Source organism: Schistocerca cancellata, chromosome 5, assembly GCF_023864275.1.
Source record: "Schistocerca cancellata isolate TAMUIC-IGC-003103 chromosome 5, iqSchCanc2.1, whole genome shotgun sequence".
Taxonomy (NCBI): domain Eukaryota; kingdom Metazoa; phylum Arthropoda; class Insecta; order Orthoptera; family Acrididae; genus Schistocerca; species Schistocerca cancellata.
The window spans coordinates 248798822-248819559 of record NC_064630.1 but is presented as its reverse complement, the minus strand read 5'-3'; the positions used below and the strand labels follow the sequence as shown (position 1 = coordinate 248819559).

Genomic DNA, 20738 nt, shown 5'->3' with positions numbered 1-20738 from the left:
TTCACTTGAACATTGCTTCATATATATCCTCCTTTTGTTGGTTCAGTCATTCAGCGCACACTTTACAAATTTTACGCTGATTACACTTGCAGTACAAACAGTTTGAACACACAACATTACCTGTAGCAATACTTGTTAGCTGTGCATATGAGTTCGTTATTTGGCATGTGCTTCTACAGACAGAACTGTAACGATGCTGAAGGAGGCTTTTGCTTTATGCCGTGTGCAGGTGTATCAGTTGCTTACTAGTAGAGAGGGGTATGCCCACAAAACTGAATAGCCAATATAACACTTTTATAAGTACTCAAGGTCATTACCTGAAGCAGAGCACATATTATTATCACCTAGATGATCAATGTTCTAAACTAAATTTACAGGCCATTGATAATTTGGGCATCATCTTATAGGAAGAGCATATGGTAAAACTATACATCTTTGACATTTGTACCTCACCTTATATAAAGGTAATCTTATCCCCTGAAATATACAGTAATTGTGTACATAGTGCCTTGCATTCTGGACATTTTTTCAGCATTCAAAACATGGGCTCAACAGTTGCTTTCATTTGCCAGACCATAAACTATCGTCTTGTTTGCCATTTTCTGTGTGAAATTATACACTTCCATTATGCTCATAAATGCAAAGCTAACAGTGCAATGTAAAAGCATTTCAAAAACTTATCAAACACAAACTTGCCCATTAAAAATAATGTATGTGCTGTATCTGTGGACAGTAACAGAGGAGTGAGTCTTCATTTGTTTACTGCCTTCTGTAGATTGTTCATAACAGCAAAGACTGTAGAGGAGATGTTTCACAGTATCAAAGATGAAAAACTCCTCATAGCTCTTAAGGTATGCATTTAAAAGCCCATGTTTACTGGATATTTTTGTCTTGTTTTAGTCCATACTCCACCCCTCAAAATTGGAATACTTTGCCTCAACACTGTGTACTGTTCTGCATAATAACGGCGGTAGCAAATTTAAAAAAATTGGTGACTAGAGGTGTTCTTCCTTCATTTATTAAATTTGAAGCTCGGTTGGCAGCATTATGATTAGCAGGAGAACGCCATTCTTCGTATCCGTCGTTACGATATAGGTCTCACACTCAACATCTTTCACAATTTGATTATATACAGTCTTCCTGTAGGTATTTTCCCATTGCCTTTTCTGTCAATTATTATGCCTCAGGAGACCTTAGTGTCCCAGTAGGTGATCAATAACCTGTGCTTAGTGTCTCTGTAACAATGTCTACAAACTGCTCATCACCTCTTCCAAGGATATTGTCATTTGTGATCTTAGAGAGTAGGCAAAGTGATTTGTGACTACACTAAAAAATACAGTAAAAGAATTACATTTCTAGGCGTCTCAGTCTGGAACCGCAACGGTCGCAGGTTCAAATCCTGCCTCAGGCATGGATGTGTTAGGTTTACCGTATGTACTCGAATCTAAGCCGCACTTGAATCTAAGCCGCACCTGAAATTTGAGACTCGAAATTCAACCGGAGAGAAAAGTTTTAGGCCGCACCTCCAAATCGAAACAAAGTTGGTCCATTGTAATATGAGACACAATTTAGGTCGAATGACTGACGATACAGCTACAGTAGTTTGGTTCGAGTCGAAAGCTTAGCAGTTAAGCTTTACCAGGTAGCCATTGCTATGCGTCAGGCGCTCCGTCCGTATTTATACGGATACCCTTCCTTTTTCACGTGCTTCGTCTGGTTTGAATCGATTGCTTATTTTGCTTTGATCTGATAAGTGCTGTTTCCTATGTTATAAGTGTTTACGTCAGTCACTCTAAGCTGAAAATGCATTACTATACTGTGTCATGCATTGTTTGTCGCGTTCTGATAGTGCGTGTTTACGGCCTGTCGCTGCTCGTGGCATGGCTTGCTTTTGTGCGCGCTACCGCCGCCTGCAATTAAAAAAAGAGAGGAATCTTCGCATTAGCGAAACAATGGCTAGAGACTGCTATTTGTTGTTACTTACACTGCTGCTTTCTTTGATAATGATCAACAAGAACCAAATAATAGACTGAGTATGATAGAACATGTTCTGAACGAGAGTTTAGCGAAAATTTTTCTCCGTTTGAAAATCTTTGCGGCCGCTTCTTTAGTACTTCAAATTCTGCACAGAAATTAGTCATCTTAGATTTAAAAATCTAGTCAGTTGCCGTGCATCGTTTCTGACTGTATCACTATTAGGCATAAGAGTAATACGAATATAAACATGAGACGATACGTATATTCTTCCGCGTTTGCTGTTGCCTCACTCTAGTTTCGTAGTTTATTTGGCAGACAGGATTTAAATGAGATAGAAGCAAACACGAAAGAATACATGGCAAAATGTTTATATTCGTATTATTCTTGTGGTGAAGAGAATACTGCATGTGATTCACATTTCATCAGGTTCCTATTAGCAACCATCTCTTCTCACATGTAGGAAAAAATTCAGAACGTAGAGTTGGCCATATTGACAAAAATCCCAGTAGTACCAGTCGGATTTTCGTAGTACATTGAAATTCGAAGATGAACAATACGAAATTTATATTTACTTCGTTGGATAATGTATGAAAATGCAGTGGTCGAAACTCGGGCGGAGAAAAATGCTCATCTTCCTTTTTTTTTTTTTTTTTTTTTTTTTTTTTAATGACGCAGAGGTTTTGGTGCCAGTATTTATCTTTGTGCCTACAAAGGATGCCTGTGTAGCGCTACATATATTCGACGGCAGAAATTAGTTGTGGCGGCACCTATCAACATTTTTCAGAACTTCCGCTTGCTTTGCACTCGATTCTAAGCCGCAGGCGGTTTTTTGGATTACAAAAACCGGAAAAAAAGTGCGGCTTAGATTAGAGTAAATACGGTAAGTAGTTCTAAGTTATGGGGGACTGATGACCTCAGATGTTAAGTCCCATAGTACTCAGAGCCATTACATTTCTGATCTTACTGCTTCATTTGACTTTTTAGGATACTCTTGTAATATCATGTCTGAAAAGAATTATATGTTCACAAGTTCAGGTCTGTCAGCCATGCCAAAGCATGCTCTAAGTTTATGGGCTGAAAAACTTCACACTTCTTCCAAAAATATTACTTTAATACTAAAGATCATTTTATTTAAGGGACCTGTTGCTTGTGCTAGTCTACTTCTCCCTGCTGCACCACCACCTCTTTCCATACTTTATAATGAATTGAATGAGTCTGCTTAATACAGTTGATCTTACCATAAATGCATTGTAAATCTGACTTATCCTTCTTTGTCACACACCACCATTATTGTTTTTTTGTATATTAGCTTCGTTATATTCACCTCCCATAGCTTGATTCCTGATACTTAACATGCCTGTCTTACAGATCATAACAGAAAGTCCTTGACAAATATAAATGATCTAAGGAGTAACGTTAGCAACTGACCTAATACTTGAGGTGCTGAGTTGTTAAGAGGCACATAAACAAGTCTGAGACCTTGTATCTATTATGGATATGGAACACTACTACTTTGACAAAAAAAAAGATTTTCAGAAATGGCTGCAATTAATCGATGGTAAGATGGGAGGGGAGAGAAAGCAGAGGAAGTCTTGTTTATGTGCATGTCTGCAACTCGTCACCTTAGCTGCTCATATTCAGCGAGTTGTTATCGTTATTGTTTCAGTAATGTCTTAAAGGTCTTCACTTTCATTTAAAACATATATGTTGACATATCTATTCATTTACAGTGTATTACTTTTGTTATCTGTAAGTCACTCCAAATTTTTTCCTCTCACTCTGTTAATGGAATACTGATAATTTGTATTGATGTTGAACTTTTTTCAAGTCTGTGCATACTTTTGAAATGTTTATCCACGAGTAACGTCACTCTCATTCTTTGAAGACTCCATTTGCAATTGCAGTCAGAGTAATGACTAAAAATACTCTCCCTCTGCTGTACAAAATAGAATTTTGAAAACCAGTATTCAAACCATAATTAGTTGTGTGTACTTAAGATCCTATTTAAAAGAAACTGAAGGTTTGAAATGTTCTGCATGCATGGTTTCTAGCAGTATAAATATCAGAGGAAGTTGGGAGTGCTGTCCGGTCAATCACATTAGTAGTATACTGTTAAATAAGTTACCCCCTGCCAGTGATTTTCCCTGTTAGCAAAACTGCATGTACATCACTGATAACAATATATCATGCTTTCTCTTTCAGCAAACCAAAAGGTTAAATCAAGTCTGCATTATTTATGGAGTTTAACTCTGTAAAGCATGAGACACTGAGGAGCCAACTATGTCTTTAAAATATTGAGAATGTTGATGTAACGCACTATATGAACTTACTCATTAAAACAGGCAGGAGAAGGCTCTTTTCAGTGTTTAATAAGAGAAAGAGAAGAGTGAAAGTATGCTAACACAATAAAATTGCACAAATCTGTTGTAAATAATTATCAAATGTATTGCATAGTAAATGTGTTATGCATTACAGACATGTATCTCCTTCTCAGAAAGCAGACAAGACATACATCGTAATTAAAATTGTAGCACTGCCACTGACAAAATGGTGAATTGTCATTTTTACTTTTGTACGTCAGATGTTACGAAGTGTCATTAATGAAAACTCTGTATATATCAGTAAAGGACATTTTCTTAGCACTACTTAAAATTTTAATTGCTATGTGTGCCATAAACCATGCAAAGAAAATTTGTTGCTTCTGTAGAAGCAAATTCAGTTGTTTTTTTTACATGCTAGTATATACACAAGATTTGTGTAAATGTATGCATACAATGGGATAGAAATCAACAGATTATAAAATATTTAGAAATATTTTACTGAGAAAATAGTCACCCTTGATGCAAACATGTAATTGTAATTCATGAATATGTGTACACAATTTCTAGAAGTGAAAGATAAATAAAAAAAGTCATCTCTGAAATTCTGTCTTACTTAATATTTCTTGAAGTATGAAACTTAATTCCAAAATTTGTACAGTAATGCAAAATGTGTGTGGAAAATGTTTTGTATGTTGCACATACGTAAATCACGATTACACTCCAACTTTTTCAATTACATGCAGATGCTTTGCAACAGTAAATATACTTCTAACCTCAAGGCATTGATAATATTTTGCATGCTAATGTTTTGTTTTCCAGTTTATTTTGAGGGTGCACTAGAAAATCATCACAAGACAGCAGAAAGTAAAGACAAGCACTATATATTGGTACCCCTCTGTGCATATTGCAATGAAGGAGCATTAGAATTTGTGGTGTCAGCATTAAGGTCAGCAAACATTAAGTGCAGCAGTGGGCACAGCAGAAAACAGATCTTCCTTGGCCTGAACTGCAAGGGCTGTAGCAATGTCTATAAAAAAATTGAATGACACTTATGTTGAGCTGCACACCTTGGTGAAAGTATCTCTGGTTTGTAGACTCTGAGGCACCAAACAATATCATCACATATCCTTAATTTGTCATGATATAAATCCAATATTTTGCGTTGTTATCAAGTGAGTCTTAAGGTCAAGCCTAACGAAAAGTGATAACTGATTTTGCCAACTCACTTTAAAGATATTCAGAAGTAATTACCTCTTGTTGCTAAACAGAGAAACCCAGTCTACACTTCCCTTAATAGAGAAATTATTTCTTCAGATGATTATGTAATTTGACTATTGGCTGTTCACTGCACTGTTAATATTGTACCTACAGCAGATCATTTCTTTTGAACTCTAATAGTAAATGTATTATCATTATAATGTCTGTCAAATTGGTATGCCTTATCATAAATGTGCAGTGTGATAGAAGCATAAGATTTCTTCCATATACCCAAACTATACCATGTTGAAATTATTTGCTAGAAAAAATAATTTTTAATGCTTTTGTGTTTCAACATCGATCTACTTACTTCTTCCACTGGACTTCTGTTTTAATTGTGTTAGACAACACAACTAACTATATCTCTCTCTCTCTCTCTCTCTCTCTCTCTCTCTCTCTCTCTCTCTCTCTCTCTCTGTCTCCCCCTCAAATGTACATTTCAAGACCAAATAGCTTAAATTCATGTATTCATCTGCCACCAGCGAACTGTGTGACGTGGTACTTATTAGTGTAGTTTGGTAATGTGGTGCAAATATTTAGACTATTGCTTATGACTAAGCGGGTGCAAGTAAAGGAAGAGTGATTATAAATGAAAATGAATAGATTGAAAATTAATTACGGCAGTGTGGTGTGCAGTATTTGACATATGTTAATTAGATCCTTCAGCAGCTGGAAGACAACTGTCATTGAGCAACTACTAGGCTACCAAAGGCTTAGTACCTGATGAGCAGTCTTACTGTACACTTTTGTGATTTTTTTTTAAGAATTCATATTATGAAGCCAATGTGTTACTTGTAATTATACTAGACAAACCAAAGACACTGTTACATGAATGAAAGGATGAACAAAATTTGTTCCGGGTACAGAGAATACAAAATTAATGCTATTGAATTACAAAACCTTTAAACTTACATATTACTTTCAATCAGTACTATTCTTTTGCGTCCATGTTGCATATTTTACATGTTTTCATACATCTTTTGGAGGCAGAAGCTGAAAAAGAAATGAAAAATTTTCTGTTTTCATATAAATTTTAATCCACTAGCCTACTTTCAAATTAATTTTCCCCTAAAATTGTAACTGCTAAATCAAGGTATCCAAATGGATCACGACAGAGATAATAACCTTAATAACCTCTTGCCTGAAAGAGACTACTACAGAGATTGTATAGACAGACCTATACATCACCGGAGCTACACAGTTATTACAAAACATATATCAAAATGCTAAACAAAAGTTATTCAACTTGCTAAAAGAATACATAGTGACCATTAATAAAACTGACAAACTGCATGGACAGATTCAATGGGAAATAGAGGAAAAAAGGTCCTATGAACATGTGTCCGGAAATGGATGGTGTGTACAAAGACAACAAATAGTTCTGGAATGCGGCACGGAGCTGCATCGCATCCACGTCACAACAGATGCTCAAAGTGGCCTTCATGGGATTGCAGGGGATAGGGATAGTAGTGGTGATCATGCAGGACTTACATAATCGTAGTTTGACTTAAACCACATTGGTGGGCCACTTGCCTGGCGCTTGTACTGGGGTTCGGCTCAATATCCATTACAAAGCAGCAGTGGCGTAGCGTGAAGGAAGACTTTGAGACTTAGTCTCCCCTGTATTCATGCTTAAAAAGATGCAATAGTAATTCATAAAAAAAAAAGATAAACAACTTTCTACTACGGGCACTAAATTTGCGAAGACATCAGTTTTGTAGCCCGTGCCGCCGCACCCTGAGTATTGGTGTATCTGCCTGCTTGAGACTCGACTGCTCTCAGTCTCTGCCTCCCTTCCCTTACCGGGCTGTGTGCGCCTGAGCGTTTGTGGCATTCTCCGCTCCCCTCCACTTCCCCTCTTCCACGAAGGCCGGAGCACTGCACTTGCTAGCAGGTATCGAGACTAATCTCTGCCGCTTCTATGCTGGCTTTTAACACGGAACTGAACAGTCGCGCGGTTTGTGTTCATAGTCGTTGTGTCGCCAACATGAGTGAGCCAGCAACTAAACACCTTACAGAATTTTTATTAAAAACTCCTTTTTCTACATTAACGTGCGAAAAAAGTGCAAATTGAAGGACAAATGACCTACTCCTATACTCATTGTCAGCGTAGTTTTAACTGAAGCCAAACAAAACCCAGACAGCCTGGTACGAAAAGTATGCTTGGCTGACTGCGAATGCAGTAATAACAGATTATATTGTTATATATGTCTTCTGTTTGGTGGTGAATAGGAACAATGCAATGAGGGCATTTGTACAACAAAGAACTTTGACAGGAAAGTACAAAAGCATCAGATATCAAAACATCACCTTCAGAACAAAGAATCATTTCAGTTATTGGGCAAAAGCCGCTCGTCTGGCAGCAATAAAATACAACAAACAAGTTCAGGCAATTGTATTTCATTGTAAACAAGAACTAGCCTTTCGCGGCCATCGAGAAGACGAATCCTTCAGCAACAAAAGTAGCTATCTGGAATTGTTGGATTTACTAGCTCAAGGAGAACAGTTAATCCGAGACCATCTGTCATCATCTTCAACCTTTAAAGGAACTTCTCCAAATATACAGAATGATGTAATGGAAATGATAACTCTGGCAGTTAATGAGAAAATAAAATCTGAAATTCAGAACTGCAATTTCATTTCGATTCAGGCTGATGATGAAACGTTAGACGTATCGTGCAACAGTCAAATGAGTATATTATTCAGGTACTGTATTGCAGACAAAATTGAGGAAAGATTCGTTGGATTTTACGGTGTTTCTGTAGATAAAACTGCTGAAGGTTTGGCAAACATTTTTCATGCAGTATTGAAAGAATGTAATGTGTAAGGAAAAGTGATTAGTCAAACATATGATGGTGCTTCAGTAATGGTGGGCAGAGAAAGAGGACTAAAACAATTGGTGAAGCAGTTCTGTCCCTATGCGCTGTTTATTCATTGTTACGCACACCAACTGAATTTGGTACTGTTACATACCTCCAAAATCATACAACAAGTATGCATGTTTGTAAGTGATCTTCCTGCGTTCCATTCATTTTTCAGCAAATTGTCAAAACGAACTGTCTTGCTAACTGAGAAAGGATTTAAACTGCCACATGCAAGCAACACTCACTGGAACTTTCGTTCCAGGGCAGTTTCAACAACATCTAGTCATCTCTCAGGGCTATATAGTGTTTTTAATTATATATTTGATGATACAGGCTCTCAGTGGGACCCAGAATCTTTGAGCTGTGCTGTGGCAATGAAACAACAGATGGATGAGACTACGTTTGTCTACTTGCTTTGCTTCTACCGAGGGTGCTTTGTTTATGTTGATCATCTCTTTAATGTTCTTCAGTCAAAATCTGTCAGTATAACTGCTTGCCACGATGAAATAAGAACTGTTTTGAGAAACTTACGATAGTTAAGAACGGAATCATTCGCTGGTGAGTGCATTAAATGCAACTTGTGTTTGAATGGCAACTTATCATTCTGTGACAGTCAAAAGACATTCTCAGGGCACTAACTTACAAGATACTGGATTTGCAAGTTGTTCAGATGGAAAGAAGGTTTCAAGACTTTCCCCAAACTCAGTTTGTTGAACTTTTGAATGAAAAGTGTTTCCCGAACTATCAAAAAGAATTCCCAAAGTTGAAACTGCTTCAATTATTAGAACAGTGCCCTTTTTTCAAACAAGAACAACTTGAAAATGAAGTGTGAAACATATAGGCCGATGAGAAAAAACATGTCTCCAAGAATCCTCTTAAAGTTCATTGTCAACAATGATTTAGACTCCGTTTATGAAGAAACAACGAAGTTCCTGCGTTTGATTTTGACCCTACCCACAACTACAGCAAGCAGTGGACGAAGCATGAGTACTCTTAAACGAGTGAAGAATTATTTAAGGTATTCAATGTCAAACATCCGGCTGTCATGTTTGAGCACGTTAGCAATAGAAAAGAAACTACTTGGAGAGCTATCCAGTGAAATTAGATCTTTGTAGACCGCGTTATAGACTTATTCGTGGAAAGAAAAGACAGGCACATTGCACTTGTGTACAAGAAAATATAAGTTCTTCTTCTCTTGCTGCTGGAGTTCTACAAATTTTCTTGAACAAGTTAAATTATTATTATTAGTGGCGGTGATAGTGGTGGTAGTAGTAGTAGTTGTTGTTGTTTTATTTAATGCATTTTGTTTCAGTTGTTTAAATTATTGTTTATTGTACTATTTTGTCTCCCTATAATAACTACAGTGTCTCACCAACATTTACAACCACGCTACACCACTGCAAAGCGGTCCTCCAAATGTGGTGTATGCACAGTCTGCGGCCTCTCTGCACATTCATCTGCTGAAAGGGCCCATGATCTCAAACACCCAAAAAAGGCTTGAAATGTTGTGTGATGTTGTTGATGTCTGTGACGGTACTTGTTTTGGTATTGCTGTTGTAGTGCCCCCAGAATTTTATGAAAGTCTGGAGACACTTGTGTTCCAGCCGTTTAGAACACGCGTTATTTTAAAGCAGGGCGTAAGTATGAGCATGGGATACTGCACCCATTTATTGTTTGTGCAGGCGAAACTGGAAGGGAGAAAATTCGTCGGCGCTGTCAAGTGTTCAGCGCGACCTGCCAAGAATAAACACATACATCCTGGAAGCTCTGTGGCCGGCTGCAAGGAGTAATGTTGCTTTGTATTGTTGAAAAACAAATGGAGTGACTCAAGATAGTGACTGTTTATTAGACGTTGAACTGCTGTTGAGAGTACGTGGACTGGACGTGGATAGTCAGCCACGATAAAAAATTGTGTTCAAAAATGTGTAATTAACTGATCTTGGGCGCCCAGTAATGTGTGGGCTTACGTCATAGGGTTTAGTTGTCTTTTTTTTTTTTTTTTTTTTTTTTTGTACAAAGTGAAAATAAATACGTTCTGGTGCATTGAATGGTATTCCACGAGTAGCGTATTTTTAAATAAGAAGAGAGAGAGAGAGAGCGAGAGAGTGAAAATTTCCCCTTCCTAGCAGTGAAATCTTTGGAGAAGCGTCCAGTGCTAGCAGAAGACTTCGGCGCTGCTAGAAAGCAGAACCAGCATTATTCAACAAGCAAGTCCACGAAAACACTTAAGCTGTATAGAAGGAGCTTAACATTACACCGGGCCACCGCACCATGCTGCCTCTCGGCCATTTCCATCTGCTTGTCTGTACACAGACACTATCTTGGCTAGTTTCTGACATAAATACTGTACCATTCCGCTGTATATAGTGTGATGCGTCAATCTCAGCCCGCAACGCACAAGGAATACATGCCACATGGTCAGAGGAACTGTCATTCATGAGCACCATCTACAGTGACAATTAGGCATTTCCAAATGTTCACCCTGTATAAACTATGCAGCGTACAAAGTAACCACAATGTAGAAAATCTGAAATAAGGAAAATGTTGAAATTAATAACACAGGTATGAACATTACATTAATGCACGAGAACAAATAAATAGATAATCCCACAGCAGTGGTAAACTTGTTTAATAATTTCTTCACAAGCACTGCAAAATATGTGGTAAGATGCAGTTTAAACTGAAAGCTACACCTGCCAAATTTAGTTTAGAAATTTGTTCAGAGTCAGTGTATTTTAACACTCTTAGCAGAAATTATGTCACAAAAGCAATAAAAGAACTGAAAAAAACTCAAGTCTGCTGGTATTGTCAACATCCCACTGACACTTTGAAGAAATTTGTGTATAATATAACAGCATTAATGTAGTTACCTGGTCACTCTTGTGACGAAGTAAGCTTGGATCTCTTTACTTCCTCTCTTGTTTTGCCATCTACCGCCTTAAATTAATTTTATTTTCATTTTTGCCTAATTGCCATTGACATGCATGAGTGTAATCTGCATTCCCATAAAAGAGAGAGGCTGGCCCTCAATCTTAAGGAATATAGCACCAGGTGTAATTTTGTGTTTAGTTTTGTGTATGTAATTAATTTCCTCATTTATTTTGATCGTTCCTAGTTACTATCTTTTGCTACAGATCATTATAGGGTGAAATCAGTCATTGTTTGTGACTGAGATTCTAATGTTGACTTATAAAAAAATATAAATTCTTTACTAATTATAAATGTTTGGAAAAGGAACTACTAGGATCCCTAAAATATTTTTTATGATTCTACTCAAAAACATTAGCAAAGCCAGCCCTTAATTAATTCCAAAATAATTACCCGGTTTGCCAAAAGTATTGTTTGTATAACTATATATGTTAGTTTCATTATTTAAACAAATAATTCAGCCTATCCTTTATGGTGGAAGGAAATATTAAAAAGAAGGAATTTCTCAATGTATTCAGTTAGCTGTATGAGTTACGTTTTAATTGTAATTTCTGTAATGTAAACATTGAACAAGGTGTAGTTTCAGTACCTGTTATTGTGAGGATATATAAAGAACCGATTTTTGGTCCTGAGACAGTCAGTCCACGGCAGATATTCAGATGTGAAACATGTATTGGTTAGATCGACAACAATGCACCAACTTAACAGTGGAATAAGTGTAACACAAATAGGGCATGTGTTAGAACAGTTAATGACAATGTCTGTTTAATTTATTAGAAAAATAGTGTCACATGTACCGTATTATTCTGCAAGAACTGTGAACTGTGTGGATAGGTGTTTACTGCTCATAGATGTTTAACAGCAAACTATTGTAGCAGTATGCTGATGTTGCCTGCAACCTATTAATGAGGCTTGTCAATATTTACCAATAGTGAACTGGCCATATAATTGTGTAATATTGAGAGGTTTGTGGACAGTGAAGGTAAATAACTGTGAAACACAATTGTGCAACTGTCGGCTATATCATTTACAGTAGTCAGTTTTGAACTTCCACCCCTATTATAACAATGCAATATGTCAGCACCGAGGACTGTCAACTAAGAAATAAAGCTGGCTAACGTCACATATGCTACCCCTTCGGGTGAGGACTATTTTATTTGGACACAATAAACAAGGACTCTCAAACTTTGAATAGTGCAGTTTGAATGGAGTGACTGAATTTAAGGTATGTGTGGCACCAGTACTACTGAGAACAGTGAACAGACTGACAGTGAAAAGTAATTACAGTATTCCGAAAATTTGATCATGCATGAACAAGTAATGCGATAGGAAGCATCAACAACAACCAAGCATAACAACAGGAGATTGTTGGCCAAGTTATGGAGGCAGCAATTATAAATGTTGGACTCTGGAATCCAGCTCGTCAAAGCAGCCATTATGGAGGACAGCCGCAGCAACCAACCAGGAATCAAGCTCTTCAGGACAGCTGTTATGAAGAGAAGCCACAGCAGCCAATAAGCGCACCAGCTGGACTCAACCCACTTGATGTAAACAAGCAGGTTTTGGACGAATGGGAGTAACCACAGCAGCAGGAGACGAGAGAATAAAAATAAGGTAATTCATAGCAAAAGCTGTTTTATATTAAGTGATACATAATGAGTGGCCTTAATGAACAAGACAGTGTGATGGGGGAGAATGGACACCTGTGGAGTGATGTGATTGATAACAGAGACAGAGCTGTAGAGGTTAAGTTTTTAAATGAACAGGCTTAATGGGGACTGATTCAGTAGATGATAGTGGTTATAAATCGGACATGAATGTAACTTTGAATGATGGGGACGCAAGTCATATTGTAGATGAGATGATAAAAGCATCATCTACATTGTGTGGTGATGTGAGTGAAATGGACGAAAACAGTACTGAAATGGTTGAAATCGTTACGGCTAAGGAGGAAGAATCTAGTAGCGCAAGTTGGCAAAGACAAAAGGAAATTAAGGTAATCAACTCTAATCTTTCAGAATTAAATAAGAAGGTTGAGGCGGTAGTGAAAGATTGTAATGAAAAGATAAAGAAAGAAAGTAGTACAGAATACTAACGAGAAATCAACATTAATGGGTAGTAAATGTGTAGAAGAGATACAGAAACTTTTCGATGACTATAGTTGGAGGGTGGAGGCTTCCAAGAAACAGTGTAAATATGAAGTCAAAGCAGCCAGGAAATTTTGTGCTGAAAACACGATAAAAGTAAATAAAAATATATATTCAAAATTGGCTGAAATGGAGAAAAAGGTGGAGGAGGTACAAGATCTAAAGCATAGTGTGTGTAGTGTCCCAAATAGTCTTTCATTTGTTAGTTGTAAGAAATTTATTAATTTTGAACCATATGGGGAAGTGCATTCACTGAATTTCATTGGGGCATTTAATGAATTGCCTGAAACATGTATTGACAAAGATAAAAAGTCATTTGTCAGAGGTTTATCGAAAGGTGATGCTTATGGATGGGCAATTCAGGTAGCTGATAGTTGTTCTTCATGGCATAGCTTTAAAAAAGTATTTCTAGATTACTGTTGGTCCAAAGAGAAGCAGCAGAGAGTTTTGAGTGAATTTTGGGGGGAGGGGAGAGATTTGACTGTAGGAAGGTACTGTGAAAGATTTTTGTCAGTTTTGGACAAGCAAACTGAAATATTTGCACAAAGAGCTAGATAGTGAATCAATAATTATGGCTTTAGAAACTAAGTTGCCTCAGAAAGTTAGAGAATTGCTTGTACCTGCCCCCTAGGGTTAGTATTAGTGATTTTTTTTAATTATGTTGATAAAATGGAGATGGTAAAGCCCTCAGTGGAAGATCGTAGGAGGAATTTTGATGATAATAATCAGTCAGGGAAAGTGTTTTGGGTAAATAGGATGAACAGAACTAATTATAGTAGAAATTCAAGGAATGATTGGGTTGTGGTTAGCCAGAATGGGCAAGGAAATGGTAGGAGTAATTCAAGAAACAGAAATGGAGAAGAAGATGGTAATTCTGGATCAAACCATTTAAACTAGATAATGCTCCAGTTTTGGCTCGCACTATGAGCAGGTAGTGATGAAGAGCCACATGTATATAAAGGTGCTGTAATCACAGGCTAATTCTAATGAGTGGTTGAATGATGGTGTGCGTAGCAATGTTTATCCTGTAAAAGGAGAGGAGGAAGTTACTATAATACAATTAAGTGATGAAACAGTGTATGCTGCTGTTGCTCAGTATGTCCAAAGTGTCAAAATGGATGATAAGTTTTTAAGTGAACATAATGAATTCAGGTGTTTAGCTTTGTGGTCTAATACTAGAAACAAGGATCAACTAATTAGAGCCAAGTATTTGAGGAGAATGAAAGTGACAGTAGGCCTGATTCTGACCATAGTTGTAATGATTATAACAATGACGAATCCAGTAGTGATGAGGACGAGATATTTGAATTTATCATCGATAATTATGCCAATGTGTTAAGTAAAGAAAAAATAAAGCGTGATAATATTAGACCTAATGAAGAGTTAGCTTAAGGAGAGTGGTAATGAGGAGGAAGACCATGTTATCTGTCTTTTGACTGTGTCTGATAATTGTTTTGGTAAGTAGGATGATAGTTTTTCCAGGGAGGGAATTGATGAGGATTTATTTTATGAAGATCATGTGGTAAGTAAAAATTGTAAGTGTGGCACCCTGTAATAACAGCAAGTGTCCAAGGTATACATGTTAAGTGTTTACTGGACAGTGGTAGTGATGTGAATGGCATTTCACAGGCATTTTTTTTAATCTATTAGGAACGCAGAGGGTACAGTAGTGATGCATGTTACTGGAATAAAAATTATTGGTTCTACTGGTAAGCTACCAAAGAGCATGAAACGAGAGGTACTATTAACTCTAGAATTGGCAGGACAGCTGCTGGAATTCAATTTCTTGTTGTTTCAAAATCTCATCATTGATGTAATATTTGGGACTAATTTCTTGTGCAAATGGTGTGTAAATATTGATTTTGCTAGTGGTAAGTTTAGTTTTAAGTGCATTGGAAGTAGGTCAGAAGTATCAGTTTTGGAAGGTACGGACAAGTATGTGCAAACTGAATTAGATTTGCCATTAACAGTTTTGGCCATGGAGCAGGTTACTGAGGAAGAAGAAGAGGAGGAGAGAGTAAGGTTGGAAATAATAAAGAGAGTTGAGGATGTTGAAGGTACTACAAATAATCAAACGGAGGAATTAAAAGTATTCTCCTGAGCACCTGGAAGGCATTTTCAGACAGGCCAGGTTTGGTAAAAGATTTTGAGTGCAAATTAAAGTTTAAGGATTATGAACCATTTTTCAAGAAGCCTTATATTATTCCATTTTCAAAAAAACAAAGCTGTGAGAAAAGAAATTCAAAAGATAATCTCATGGGGGATTATTGAAAGGCCAACCAACAGTAACAGCTTGCACTGTACGTGCTTGAGCATTGTCCTGCAAAATGATGGTCAGGTCTTCCAGAAAGTGTCATCACTTCTTCTGTCTCTATTCTGTTCATTTTTGGAACACAACCTATGACCAGCTTAGAGAGAGAAGTGCAAGCTGTTACTGATTTGTTTGACTGTAGGGCTGCTAAGTGCTATACCACCTACTGCACTCCCCTGACTTAAGCCCTTGTGAGTTCAACTCGATTTTTAAACTGAAGGAAACACATTCATGGCATTTGCTTCAAAACTGCCACAAATACATCAGGCAACAGACCGCGCCGCTTGAACTGTCAACACAACTGGCGCTGCTAAGAATATCCTAAGACTTCCACATTGTTGGCAACAGGTTATACACAATGCTGGTGACTACTTTGAAAGTCAGTAAAACTTTGAAACATGTATCTATTTTGTATGAGCTGTAAATAAATAGTTGCCGCTATTAAAGTTCCAACCCTCGTATATTGGCAATTCATGACACTGCATCTGGGAATGAGAGCTTATCAGAAAGAGAAATATTTTAGTGAGGTACAAGTCATATAATGCTGCATTATTGGATCTATAGGTTATCTGAAAATTTCTATTTGTGTTCTGAGGAATTATGAGCTTAAAGTGGTACTGCTGGAATGAAGAAAAGTAATTTTGTTGATTAACTGATAAATATGGTTTTAGAGCGATATGAATTTCTGACAGGTCAACTATTTGGTAACATTTTGTGAGGATTTAATTTTCTGGTTGAATGAGAGTAATACTCAGAGTTGACTGGAGAAGTAGGGCAGTGATTTGGTACAACTTCCATCACCTTAATTTTGATTTGAGTAGTAATTAAGTTATGTGATGGTAACTCTGTTCTCTTTTCATAATGTAATGATTAGTGAATCTATGCTACTGCATGTCTTGAGATTATGCTAGAGGTAATGTACATATTTTGGACATTATGCTGATATGAATCCATAAATGGTGTAAATTTCAAACGAGGACTTGGCATTTTAGTAATTTTGCAAATGGAAAAGAAACTGAAATCTTTCAAATTTAACCAGTTCGGGACAGAGCTATGACCTAGAGTAATTTGTTGTAGTGTAATGTGAACTTGATTTTAAAATGTGTACTGGTCCCCACTTTTCGTACTATAGGCAATTTTAGTGCTAATTACTGTGATGTTATGAGAATTGTGTAATGTATTTATTTATGAAGTAATGACTATTGTTTGCCATTAGTGTGTGAAACATTTTTTTCCCATATTCTTAGTTAGAAGTAAAAGTGAGTGTATTACAGTAGGGTATTTTGTCAAATCTTTTCAGGTACTGTGGCAGTGGAGAACCACCTCCAAGGGAACTGATAGCAGTGCATTTCCTTACTAACTGCCAGTTGGATCTGTTGAAGGCGTGTATGACTTGGTGAGAAAATCTGTTAAAGCTCATTAAAAGAGTGCAAGTGCTTGTGCAAAATACAAAACATTGAAAAAGTGAAACTTTCTGTCTGAAAATGAACTGCAAGGTGCGGTGCAATTTAACTTTTTGCAACCCATGATCATTTATTCTTTGAAGCAAGAAGGGACTTGTATAAAGTGATATGTATCTTAGAATGTAATGTTTGTTTATCCAAAAAGGACATCACATATGATAAAGATGCCTATTTTTATTAAGAATATATTTTTTGCCTTTTTACAATACATTATATGTAAATATTTTGTATGGGGAGTTTTCAATGGCCAGTTCATATAAGTAGAAACTGAAAAACATATCTACTGTAGTTTTTGATAAAGAGATATCTTATGTAATATTATTTTGTGTGTGGAATGTTAAACCCACTTTCTGGGGTCACTTGTGGTCATTGAATTGCCCAGTTAGCTATTTGCAATATCTGTCTGGTCAATCCAACGAGGGGATAATGTGACGATGTAGTCTGGGATCTCTTACTTCCTCTCCTGTTTTGCCATCTGCCTTCTTAAATTAATTTTATTTTCATTTTTCCCTAATTGCCATTTACATGCATGAGTGTAATCTGCATTTCCATAAAAGAGAAAGGCTGGTCCTTGGTCTTAAGGAATATAGCACCAGGTGTAATTTTGTGTTTAGTTTTGTGTATGTAATTAATTTCCTCAGTTATTTTGACCATTCCTAGTTACTATCTTTTGCTACAAATCATTATAGGGTGAAATCAGTCATTGTTTCGTGAATGAGATTCTAATGTTGACTTATAAAAAAATATAAATTCATTACTAATTATAAATGTTTGGAAAAGGAACTACTAAGATCCCTAAAATATTTATTTGACTCTATTCAAAAACATTAGCAAACCCAGCCCTTAATTGATTCCAAAATAATTACCCGGTTTGCCAAAAGTATTGTTTGTATAACTATATATGTTAATTTCATTATTTAAACAAATAATTCAGCCTATCTTTTGTGGTGGAAGGAACTATTAAAAAGAAGGAATTTTTCAATGTATTCAGTTAGTTGTACGAGCTACGTTTTAATTGTAATTTCTGTAACATAAACATTGAACAAGGTGTAGTTTCAGTACCTGTTATTGTGAGGATGTATAAAGAACCGAGTTTTGGTCCTGAGACAGTCAGTCCACGGCAGATTTTCAGACGTGAAACATGTATTGGTTAGATCGACAACAATGCACCAACTTAACAGTGGAATAAGTGTAACACAAGTAGGGCATGTGTTAGAACAGTTAATGATAATGTCTGTTTAATTTATTAGAAAAATAGTGTCACATGTACCGTATTATTCTGCAAGAACTGTGAACTGTGTGGATAGGTGTTTACTGCTCATAGATGTTCAACAGCAAACTATTGTAGCAGTATGCTGATGTTGCCTGCAACCTATTAATGAGGCTTGTCAACATTTAGCAATAGTGAACTGGCCATATAATTGTGTAATATTGAGGGGTTTGTGAACAGTGAAAGTAAATAACTGTGAAACACAATTGTGCAACTGTCGGCTACATCATTTACAGTGGTCAGTGTTGAACTTGCACTCTCCATTTTTCAGCCAGTACAACAATGCAGTACGTCAACACTGAGGACTATCAATGAAGAAATAAAGCAGGCAGATTTCACACACTCTCCTATCTGGTACTTTTCTTTGAAATGTAACATACCACTTCAGTGAAGTAGTGTGTAGCACAGTGTTTATAGTACTGGCCAATAATTACTACCAATCTTGTAATTACATGAAAAGATATAAGTGCATCTGTTATTTAGTATCTTATTGGAAATAGATAAGAACGATTCCATTTCCATAACAGGTCAAAGTGCACAGAAGATGAAGTCCCCAAAAAACAATAAAGAAGATACAGAGAGGGGAGATAAACTCCAGATAATGCACACCATCAGCATTAATACATGAGTCCCCCTCTGAGTACCTGAGGAATACAGTAGGGTTCAAATGGCTCTGAGCACTATGGGACTTAACATCTGAGATCATCAGTCCCCTAGAACATAGAACTGCTTAAACCTAACTAACCTAAGGACATCACACATATCCACGCCCGAGGCAGAATTCGAACCTGCGACCGTACAGTCGCGCGGTTCTGGACTAATACAGTAGGGAACATTCCATTTTGGCTACCTGTTGAAAGGACACAAGACATTTCTGTGTTGGAGAGGGAACTGATGAGAAATAATGAAAAGAAATTAAAGTTTTCATCAAAAACTTTTCAAGAAATAGCGTTTGGCGTCCTAGAAAACTAGATCACCACCCATCTTTGCAGCAGTGTGTAAGCTGATATTAACACTGCAGTTGAAAAAAGTAAGAATAATTTATAGTTTGGGGACCCAATATTGATTAACCTCATTTAGCACAAAGAATTTTCAAAAGTCCACTAGGGGAAGACAGTTGTCAGCAGCCACTGATGGTTGCAATGTCATTGGCAATACTTCACTGACATTCTTGACTGCCGAATGCTGTTCTGTCTCCAGTACATCCTGTCCAGCATGAGATGCTGCATCCGTGACTCACCTGCAGACACAGTTAGCCTAGCAGATTATCACTGCTGTACATCGACATCGAAACAGTGAGAGCTATGCCAGCAGATTGGTGAGCTGTGTCTATGTTAATTTGAGTCATGCCTTGTGTGAGAATTGTGATGGTGGTGTGTGTGGTGTGGTATTACAAGCCATCTGACAATCAATTTATGAAAACTGCTGAGCAGCATATGGTACTGTAGTAGTTAATAGTTGCTCTAGACTATGTTAATGTCTACTGCCGTCATCTGGGTGAAAAACGTAATAATCAGTGAAAGGCACAAAATTTCTTATGGTTTTGGCTTACTAGACCATCATCAGATTTTAACTGACTGTTGTCATCAAAGAAGTTACAGTGTTTTAAACAACATTGGAAAAGATATTACTCATCTAGACTAAGGAAAATGAAGGAATGGGAAGGAATAGACAATGTGGGAAGTTATGGAAAACTGGGAGCATTATGTGAAGGGAAAGTATGAAGCAATGTTTGGACTGAGAGTGGACTCCATAGCTGAGCCATCAAACTGTGAATACATAGTCCTTCAGCATTGAAGATAGTTTTCTGATAAGCAAGTCTGATTGGCCAGGTGATCCAGTTTTGGATGAAATATTCATGGACCATTTTGAACATGTTTTTTGAGTAACAAAACCTTCGAGTGCGTATATTAATACTGGTTCAGGTTTGTAGATGATGATCTGTGTATGTTGGGTGACCAGACGTCTGAATTAATCCGGACATGTCCTCCTTTTTAGCTCTTTGTCCGGGGTCTGGGCAGATTTTTACAGTGTCCTGCTTTTTAGGAAAGTTGAGCGTAATACATTTAAATTTACAATTCGTCCTGTTCTATTGCTGTTATCTTAAATACTTTAACTATTGGCACAGCCTTCATGATGAACACGCACGAAGGTGATAGAAAGCGGCACCAGGATCATCGATGTTGTCGTTGATCGACCT

At 37.0% G+C, this 20738-nt stretch overlaps 1 protein-coding gene across 6 annotated transcripts in view; it reads left to right on the top strand.

Moving 5' to 3' along the window:
• Positions 1-18764, top strand: part of LOC126188953 (uncharacterized) — a 267426-nt gene extending 248662 nt beyond the window's left edge. For 4 of the 6 annotated variants that reach the window (XM_049930709.1, XM_049930710.1, XM_049930707.1 and 1 more), the window contains exon 5: positions 4180-4886. The gene's annotated coding sequence lies outside the window, so the exon portion shown is untranslated. Of the gene's footprint in view, positions 1-4179; positions 4887-10101; positions 10308-17105 lie in introns of those variants that run through there. The other 2 variants (XM_049930711.1, XM_049930712.1) reach the window with 2 other exon arrangements.
• Positions 18765-20738: the final 1974 nt, after the last annotated feature.